The sequence below is a fragment of the Equus asinus genome, chromosome 15, assembly GCF_041296235.1.
Source record: "Equus asinus isolate D_3611 breed Donkey chromosome 15, EquAss-T2T_v2, whole genome shotgun sequence".
NCBI lineage: Eukaryota > Metazoa > Chordata > Mammalia > Perissodactyla > Equidae > Equus > Equus asinus.
In genome coordinates, this window is record NC_091804.1 from 50,067,191 (window position 1) to 50,076,729 (window position 9,539).

Consider the following 9,539-nt stretch of genomic DNA (forward strand, 5'->3'; position numbering starts at 1 on the left):
TGGAGCACATAGAGTTGGAGATGGGAAGCCTGCGTGACTGCTGCCCTTGTTCCGCTCCTCTCCCACGCGGAGCTGGCCTTCTAGGTGAGGAGGCTGCAGAGGCTGGCGAGGACCCTTCAGTGCTGCTTGGGTCGGCCGGGCAGGAGGGAGGCTAGCAGCACTGGCGCGGGTGCGCTGGGCGCCCACTGCAGGAAAGGGCTGCTCCTCGGAGGATGAAAGAGATCTCTCCAGGGCGATTGGAAACCCCCGGCCCCTCCTGGTGTGTGGGCAGACGGGTGTGTGCACACGTGGCAGGCACACCCTGGAGCCTCTCTGTGCTGTCTTTCCCTCACGGGGCCCCTGCTGTAAGCCGTGTGGATGTCAGCACCCCCCCCCCCCCCCCCCGCCCTGGCCTGGTCCTCAGCACCAGGTTTTAAGGGCGGGTGAGCGGCCAGGCTCTGTGCGTGCTGCCTCTGCAGAGCCTCTGAGTGTCCTTGACTTGGTGTCGGCTGCAGCAGCGTGGGCCAGTTGAGGACGACAGTGATCTCAGAGGATGCGTGGTCTTCAGCTGCCCCTGGGAATGCACTGTCTTCGGGCTCACATGGCAGAGCTGCGGCCCAGGCTCAGCAGGTCAGTAGACTCCTAGGCTGCGCCTGGAGGATCCTGGGGAGGGGGCATGGCGCACGGAGACCCCAGTGCCTGCCCTCTCATTGGTTTGTGGGTCTTTGGCTCCATCTCCAGCCCCCATCATGTGGCCAATGGGCTTCATTTGTCACAGTGCCCTGGGGGGAGGGAATCCAGTTCCTGGGCCCCGTTCTGCAACTGCATCCTTTGAGGGGGGTCTTGTCCCTGAGAGGGCTTGATGTGGTCACCTGAGGTCACAGAGGGTCCAGGGCAGGGGGCACAAAGGGAGGTGCTTTCTGGATGGCGCCTGGGGTGGAGGTTGAAGCTTAGAAAATCTTGCACAGAAAGGCACTTCCTGAGACTGGGGGAATCAATGTCTGGATATTAAAAGAGCCGAGTTGATCGTGGCCACTGGTGGGCGGCTGACCCTCCTCCTGCGTGAAGCTGCGTCTCTGCCGAGCTGCTCCTGAGCTCCCGGGGAGAGCGCCTGTGCTCCCTCCAAGAGCAGTGTTATTCCGGGGCCTCGACTGCTGAGCACCCACCTCCAAGACGCCCGCGGCTGTGCACCCCCTTCCCTCTGGGGCACCGGGGGCATTGTTTTGGACAGAGCGCACCCTCCTGGCTGGCCCAAGGGTTCCATACTGAGATCCTCTGTCTCTCCAGCCACAGCTAGGGCCCCCTCTGCCCCTGGAATGGGCGAGGTGGGGGGACTTCCTCCACTGTGATTAACATCCTCCTCTTTCTCCCTTCACCCAGCCTCCTGTCTCAGGCTCTGCGAGAAGGAGGAGGAAAATGAAGAGCAGGAGGAGCCCAGGAGCCAGAGGCTGACAGACAGGCCAGGCAGAGTGCGGGCTGGAGTGTTTTAACCAGAGCCGCAGCCAGCAAGCCAGCCGGGCGGGAGGTGCCCGCACCCCGGAGGACCAGAGCCCAGGTGTGTGAGGATAGGACAACAAGGGGGACCGAAAGGCTGTCCTGCTGTCCTCAGACGGCCTTTCTGGCCCCACACCCTAAGGCAGGCGGTGGGGACCGGTCATTTGGAGGAGGTGTGGGGTGAGAGTGGTCAGGCTGAGCTCCCAGTGATGGGGCGCTGATCTCCGCCTGCCTCCTGGCACAGACGAAACCCAGAGGGTCAGCCCTGTGTCCCCGTCCATCCTGGACCTTCGGAAGGGAAGCGGGGAAGGAGCCCCAAGCTTCTGGGCTGCCTCGCACCGGCATCCCAGCCCCAGTCTCAGAGCCAGTGGGCTTGCACTCGGGGCTCCTGCAGCTGGGAACCCTGGGTGTCTGACCCTCCTGTCACTCAGGGGCGTGACTGGAGAGCGGCCAGGGTGGGATGGTCTTGTGCTGTCCCCAGGACTGTTCTACTTTATCTCTAAGGAGACACCAAGGCCACACAACCTGGGGGGCTTGGCTGGGGGGCCGCACTCTGAGAGCTGAAGGCCGTGCCTGTGGCTCCGCTGTCTGTCCTCTGCAAGGCTTCCCGCTAACCGGCGTGGGCTGGGGTCCCACAAGGGGCATGGCCCCTTCACATCAGCAGCTAACGTGGTTTGCACACAGAGGGGCTGGGCGTCCCACACAGGGATCAAGCGTGCCCTGGGAGGGGCCTCAGGCAAGTGCTGAGGCGAATGCTGTTTTGGGGTGTGGACGTTGATGCTTCACGCCCAACGGCCTGGTGACTCTGTTTCTGTGCCTCCCAGCCAGCAGCCCTGGCTGGCTCAGCCCTGCAGAGTGGAGCTGAGAGGACAGCTGCTCACCGTGGCCTCTCCCTGCGTGGTGGGGCCCAGGCAGGAAGATTCTGGAAGGCAGCACAGGGCAGGGCTGATTCCAGGACCACACCCAGCCACGCCCAGGGGAAGACAAATACTTCTCGGGAATACCTGCACTCAGCTGCTGTGTTGCCCGAAAGCCACAGTGGCTCCTGCGAGGGCAGTCAGGAATCCCGGGCAGGCCCCGTGCCCTCATAAGGAAACATCCTATGGCCTTTCCCTGCGGATTTCCGACTGCGAGGGACAGAGCAGGTTGGCCGCAGGGCTGGTGAGACCAGCCACATGTTACTGATCATGAACGCCCCTCAGCTCCCATTGGGGTCTCATGAACAGTGATTATGAGAAACAGTTTTAAATATTTACTTTCATGGGATTTCCGTAAATGTGGGATCTGAGGTGTTTCCCCATCAGTTTCTGTCCAGAAACAGTTTCTGGACCAGGCTGGGTCTTTAGACGCTGGACCCACAGGCTTCATCATCCTCTGCACAATTCACGGGGTCCACCCTAATGGAGCAGGACCACACGTCTGTCGGTCACAAGGGGAGGCGTGAGCAAGTTATGAGCATTAGAACAGTCACCTAGAAAGAACGTTTCAAGGGCATGCAATGTCGCTAATTTGGTGGAAAATTAACCTGGAAGCGGGAATGTGCTTCCTTATCAGCTCCGAGACATCAAGGATATGCGGACGCGGGAACGGTCTCCTGGCAGGCTCCACTCCAGGCTCGGCAGGGCCCTCAGGGCCCATGGAAGGAGGCAGGTTGGCCCTGCTTGAAGCCTGACCCACATTTTGGTCTGTCTTCTGCATTGAGAGGGCTCCTCCTGTCATCTGTAAGTGTGTCCACCCACGTCCCGCAGTGCATCGGCACACCTTTGAAGGAGTGGCAGCCGTGTTTGCAGGGGGTGCTGGTCTGGACGCTGTGCTGCTTGCTTCCCCCACATGCTCTCAGCTCAGCCTGGGAGGTGACGCTGCCAGCCTGGCCTCCGCTCTGGCCTGTGAGCACCATGGGGGTCTCTGGGGAGCCGTCTGATGGTCTCCATTGTCCAGGATCAGCTGAGGCTGGCATCGGCTTGAAGTTAAAACGGGAAAATGAGAATCTTTATACCTCTGTCAAGGTGTTAATTCTTCCCCAAACTGTCAGAACTGAAATAACTTTAGAAGCCATTGTTCATCACAAGCTCCATTTTTCATGGTTAAAAACAAGTCCTGCACTGTCGTCAGAGGATGCCGAAATAACCCTGCCAACCAGGGCGGCTGGGAGAGTGGACGGAAATAAAGGGCTTTGCGGCAGCGCAGCACAGGCACGGCACAGTGCCACGCGTCCCCCGCGGCTGCTCCAGCCAGCTCTGCACATCCCTTGCATGCAGTTTTGGGCTTTCTTTGGGCCCAGTTTGCAAACCTGCTGGGCTACTGGGAGGTGAGCCGGGAGGCCAGTGTCCCAGCCACACACCTGGTGGACAGCCGAAGGCTTCCTTTCCATCAACATTTAAACACGAGCCCCATTCCTCGTCCTGTTTCATCTTTAACTGCTGGGATGTGCACAGCAGTCTCCCTGCTCCTGGTCCTCTGCATCCAAGAGGTCTCCTCCTGGCTGGGTGTTTGTGGGAAGGCAGCCTACGCTGTGTGTCTCTGGGCTCAGGATGGGGGTGGGTTCCCCCAGACCTCAGGCTCTGTCACAGGCCAGAGCTGGAGTCAGACTGACCTGCTCTCTCCCCAACTCCTTGTGAGGGGAGCCACCCCTCTGATGGACACACACGCCGTTTTGCCAGGCAGCCTTCTCTCCAACTCTGCAATGAATGCCTGAGATGGGTTTTTTCCCCTTGCCTCCCGTCCTCTCTTGGTGATATATTTCAGAGGAGTCGCTGCTCACAAGAGTAAAGCTACCTGGATTTGCTGAAGTACTTGGTGGCTGGGCAGCCCTTTGCCCCACGTGCCTCATCCTGGGCTGGGGAGAGGTCGTGCTCCGGGGGGAGAGGTCAAGGGAGGTCAAGGACTGTGCCTGTCACAAGGATGCACTGCATTCACAGTGCTGTCCCCTGCTATGCCCCCGAGGTGGCTGGCCTGCGCAGGCCCTACACACAGCCTGTCGTGGACCTCAGACCTCACGGGCGCTGACGCAGGAGTCTGCCCTGGGCAACGTGGCGGCCACCTCCCCGCTTTCTACCTCTGTGTGGGTGGTTGGTTCTCTAGGGAGGGGGCTCCAGTCCAGACCCTCCTGGGGCCCAAGACCCACCCCTGCTGGCAGCTGTAAGGCTCTCCCAGCTGTTAGGTCGCCGCGTGTGGAAGCAGCCCTTCTGGGGACTGTGCGTGATGAGCACATGGGCCACAGAATGTTCTGGGGGGAAGGAGGGGGCACGTGGAACAGCCACTTCTCTGAACACTGCTCTGTTGTCTTAACTGAAATGAGACCTGCTCAGCCTCCCGGCCATTTTTCATTCAGTTTCTTTGCTCAGTTTGGCTAATGCTAAACACTATTTTAAAGTGTCCGACAAGAGGTCAAACCCTCACATCTGATGTGTTCTCTACTCCTGGTTCAGGTAACTGTTTCTCCTGCTCATTTGCCCGGCGCCTCCTGGGCCGAGGTCTGTCTATTTTTGTGTGGGTAGAAGGACCCTTTGTCTTGATTCCAGAGCACAAAGCGGAGGATGTTCCTTTCGTAGGGAAGGACTTTGACCTAAAGGTGCTGTGAACTTGTAGGCAAAGCATGACCACAAAATACAGGATTTAAGTTTCCAGAGTTTGTTTAAGAGGAAAATAAACAGCAATATGGCTTTCACTGTCATTGAAGGGCCTGTAGAGCCAGAGGGGCGACATGTCCTGTGGATCAGAGGTGCATCTGGCAGGGCAGGGCCACCGAGAGGCTGCCTGGCGAGAAGTTCTCACTGCACGCTTGGAGTGGGCAGGCTTGTTCTCGTGGCAGGTTCCTCCACTTGCCCTGACCCCCACCCCCATCAGACAGTCCTTGAGCAAGTGGCCCCTGCAGTGAGGGAGACGCTGCGCTGGCCTTCTCACGGGAGCACGTGTCCCAGTCAGACCCCTGCTGGGCCAGCACAGTCGTTCGGTCACTACAGCTGCCCAGATGACTGACGCTCTGCTCTGCTTCAGCTAAACCAGGACTCCTGCAGGAAGCACGTCACACACACAGTGAGAGAGCCCCTGCCTTGCAGGACTTAGAAATTCTCGCCGGGCTCCTACAAGGACGTGTCAGGGTGAAAGAGCCGGAGAGGGTAGGCCAGACCTCTCCCCCGTGGAGCTTAGGAGGTTGGGGGAGGGGGAGACGCCCAAGGGAATGACCACTGACATCCAACCGGGGTGAGGACGTGGGGGCACATGTGGGGGCTGCCTGGGGGCCGCAGCTCTGAGCAGGGGACCAGGAAGGGCTCCCAGTACAGGGACAGTGGGGGCCACGTTGACGGAGGTGGGGGAACAGGGCTGCCAGGCACAGCAGGGGACCCTGGGGTGTCTGGCCATCACCTGCTCCCGGCCCCAGGGCTCCAGTCTGGAAAGATCCTGGGGCGAGGTGGAGGGGACAGACTCCACTTCACGCTGAGTCCCCCATGCCTAACGCCGGCTCCTGACTCTCCTCCCCATTCACTCACTCTCCCCCCCATTCACTCCTTCCTTCACTCGCTCGCTCAGTCATTCATTCCCTCATTCATCGATTCATTCATTCTTCGTCATTCACATGTTCACTAAGTCACCCCTTGAACAAACTGGGCTGACTATGGGGTGGGAGGGAGGGGTGCGAGGGGTGTGAGGGGCTGCAGGCGCTCCCTGCCCTTTGTGAAGCTTTGATGAGCACCCAGTTGGGAGACACTTGCTGGAGGCCGTTGCAGGCTGCGTGGCGTGTGTGGAGCCCGAGGCAGAGGCAGAACCTGGGTCTAGCGCTGACTTGTGGTCTTTGTCACCTCCCCCTCCCCGCGTCTGTTTGTTCTTCACCATCCCCTCCCTGCACCCCAACCCTCACTCCAGGCAGTGGGAAAGGTGGCTTAATGTCAACAGGTAGGAGTCGGGGCTGGACAGACCCCAGACAAAGAGATGTCACAAAGAAGCGTCCACCAGCAACAGCCCAGGTTTCCCCTCCTCTCCCTTCCCACCAGCACCTCCCTGGTCTCCAGCTCCCTGCCCCCTGCCCGCATCTGATGCTGAGGGGCCAAGGGCAGTGGGTGGCTTACAGTGGCCAGGATGGGAGGCAGATGCCCAGGCCTGGGGGTCAGGGCCCCCTGCCCCACCCTACTGAAACCATCTGCTTTCCTGGAGTCCAGAGACACCTAGGCCTCCTGGGGCAGGCAGCGTGGGAAGAAAGGCAAATGGAACATTTCCATAGGAACCACTGCAGAAGCGCCCCCACACGGCAGCTCCAGGATCCTTAACCTTCTCCTGCCCCACAGGGCTCTGCACTTGTCCTCCCTTCTGGGAAGTCTTTAAGGGATTTTCCCAGGGAAGAGGGAGTTTTTTAGAGGAAAGGAAGTCAGGACAGCCATCCTGGGGTGGGGAGAGGTGGAATTCTGCAGGACGGGCACTCACACGTTGAACAACAAATGGAGGGCCTGACCTTGCTGAGGCAGCTGAGGGAGGGAGAGAGGAGTGCCCACGGGAAGCTCGGAGTGCACATGGGGGGCCCAGGTACGTGGACATCATGATTCCTTTCTTTCTGGGGAGACGTGGCATTTGAACTGATTTCTTTTTCAGGTGAACAAGGGAGGGAAGGCCGCTCCAGGTGGAGGCCCGCAGACTCCTGGGCCAACGTTCTTGTGGGCTGTCCCCTTGAATCAAACCTCTCCTGCCCACGCCCCTCCATTTGGCCTCGCCCAGGAAGGCAGAGTTGATGGAGAAGCCACTCTGCTGGGCCCCTCGTCACTCTCCATCCTGCCGGGACTCACGCACGTGGAGCATTGATGAGAGTCCTGAGAAGGAGGAAGAGAGAACCCGGTGGTGGAGGCCAGCGATGGGAGGAGCAAGAGAGCTTTGTTCCTAGGTCTCCAGGGCCAGAACATGGAGTCAACCAAGCCACGTTGGATGTAACTGTTGGGATTCATAAAACATCAAGGTTGGGACCTTGGCTGTTCTGCTGTGATCGATGGCAGGGCACAGAAACCACACAATAAAATACAGAGGAAACCTCTGCACTCAGTGCAACCACCTCACCGGCTTACGGGGCGCAGAGCCAACACTGGCCAAGGGGGCTTGGGTGGGGGCGGGATGGAGGGCCATGCTCCCTGCCACCCAGTGGAACTGTCCTTTCCTGCAAGTGGCAGCTTCCCCGGAGCACACCCTGGAGCACAGTGAGCCCTCCCCCTGCGTCCACACCCAGCTTCTAAGGGCAGCTGGATCTGCTTCCGTTCAGGAGTTCTAGGCTTTTAAAAACTGCTGGTTAGAGGCCAATTAAAACGCCGGGTCCGGAGAGGCTCATACTGGCCCCAAGGGAGCTGAGCTGTCATCACTCATCAGGGGCACGTGTCAGAAGCCCCATGGAAGACAGCCAGCTCGTAGGAGGCACAAGGCACGTCCTTGCCTGGCTGTTGGCAAAGCCTATTGCAGCCGTCCTGCCTCCCCTCCCTCCTGGAGAAGGCTGGGCGCTGTCCCTGGGGCAGCCGAGCTGGCCTGGCCCGCTGTCCGCAGTGCTGGGATCCGTCCGGGACCGAGCGCTGGGCCTGGGGTGCTCTCCAAGGTGCTGAAGATGCAACGCTCCCCCCTTGAATTTCGACCAGCTTCGACAAACGCCAGCTCAGCCGGGCCCCTAATGCATCATGAGTTATGGTTCTGCCTGCATGTCTTTGGGAACATAAGTCTTTTTATTAACCTCAGTCAGACCTTGAGCCTTTCCTCTGCTTTCCTTGATCCGATCCCTCCCTCTCCCTTCTCTCCTCCTTGCTTCTTCTCTCCTCCCCTTCCTCTCTCTCTCCTCCTCCCTCCCCACTGCAATTCCCCAGAGGAACAGGGAAGGACACCGTTCCTCTGCTTGGTCCCTTGAGAAAATGATTGGGAAATGTCTGAGTTTCTCCTAATCCTGGGAGTGGGGTTCAGGCAGGTGGGCAGAGCAGATGAACCCTGGCCACCTCTCAGTGTAATCCCAAACTCCACAGACCCGAGGAGGAGGCTGCATTCTCTGGCCTATTGATCTGTCCTGACACTAAGTTTATGCTGAAATATGGAGTCCCAGGAGGGAGAACCATCCCCTCCGTTCCCTATCCCACTTGGTGAAATAGAATATTCAGCTGCATAACCATCTGTTTTCTGAAACCAACACAAGCCCATTTGCACACACCTGGAACTTCTACTGCCAAAAAGCAAAAATATGAGCCTGTGTTGCTTAGAGTGGCCCCATTACCTGGTGCTTAGTGCCACATTTGGTGACCAACATTTGGTCTTTGTCACTGAGGGGGACAGACGCAGTGTGGGGAGGTGGGGAGCAGGCTCTCTGGGTCTGAGTGTGGGCTGGGAGAGAGGCAACCCAAAACGGGGCTCACTGCTGGGATCAGGAAGCTGACACTCCGGGCAGGGATGCTGGATGAAGGGGAAACAGCCCAGCACAGCCGACAGGGGTGTGGGCCTGGACTCCTCCCACCTGCAGTGGGATGCTGGCTCTGCTGCTAAGAGTGCGACCTCGGAGAACTGAGAAAATAGCTTATTTTGAACCATTATTTCTTAGTTTCCACATTGTAAAATGGCTACATTATCAGGGACTTGTTGCTGTAAACTCCAGTCCCTGGGCCAGAGCTCAGGCCTTTAGCGGGTAGCAAGCATCAAGAGCCCAGTATGCCCCCAGGTTGTGAGGGCACTGAGCCCCGGATGCCAGCTCTCCCAGGGCAGCAACTAGTGACACTGTCCTCCCTTTTCTGCAGCTCAATCCACGAATTTTCACCATGAATCTCAGTCAACGTCTTCTCAAGGTCTCCCTCAGTCCCTTCCCCTTGCAAAACTCAAGTGCAGGAGGAGGGTGGGTGGGAGACACAGCTGCTTTCTTGGGGAAGGATCGACATTCCATCAGGAAAACAGGGACCAGCCTCTCTGTCACCATTCCCGCGGTGAGTGGGGAAGCTAGTGCATGAGAGAGGGATGGGGTGGAGTGGCCCTGGGAGCATTCCCAAGGTGGGGCACAGCATCTGGAAGTCCTTGGCTTGTCCTTGGGCCAGAATGCCATAGATGAGCCCCCAGGATCTGGGCAAGGCTCT

At 58.9% G+C, this 9,539-nt stretch overlaps 1 long non-coding RNA gene across 1 annotated transcript; it reads left to right on the forward strand.

Annotated features, from left to right (window-relative positions):
- Positions 1-458: 458 nt before the first annotated feature.
- LOC139040349 (uncharacterized) lies at positions 459-7,489 on the forward strand. The gene is made up of 3 exons (XR_011494726.1): positions 459-609; positions 1,360-1,534; positions 7,057-7,489. It is a non-coding gene; the product is annotated as an uncharacterized lncRNA (long non-coding RNA).
- Positions 7,490-9,539: the final 2,050 nt, after the last annotated feature.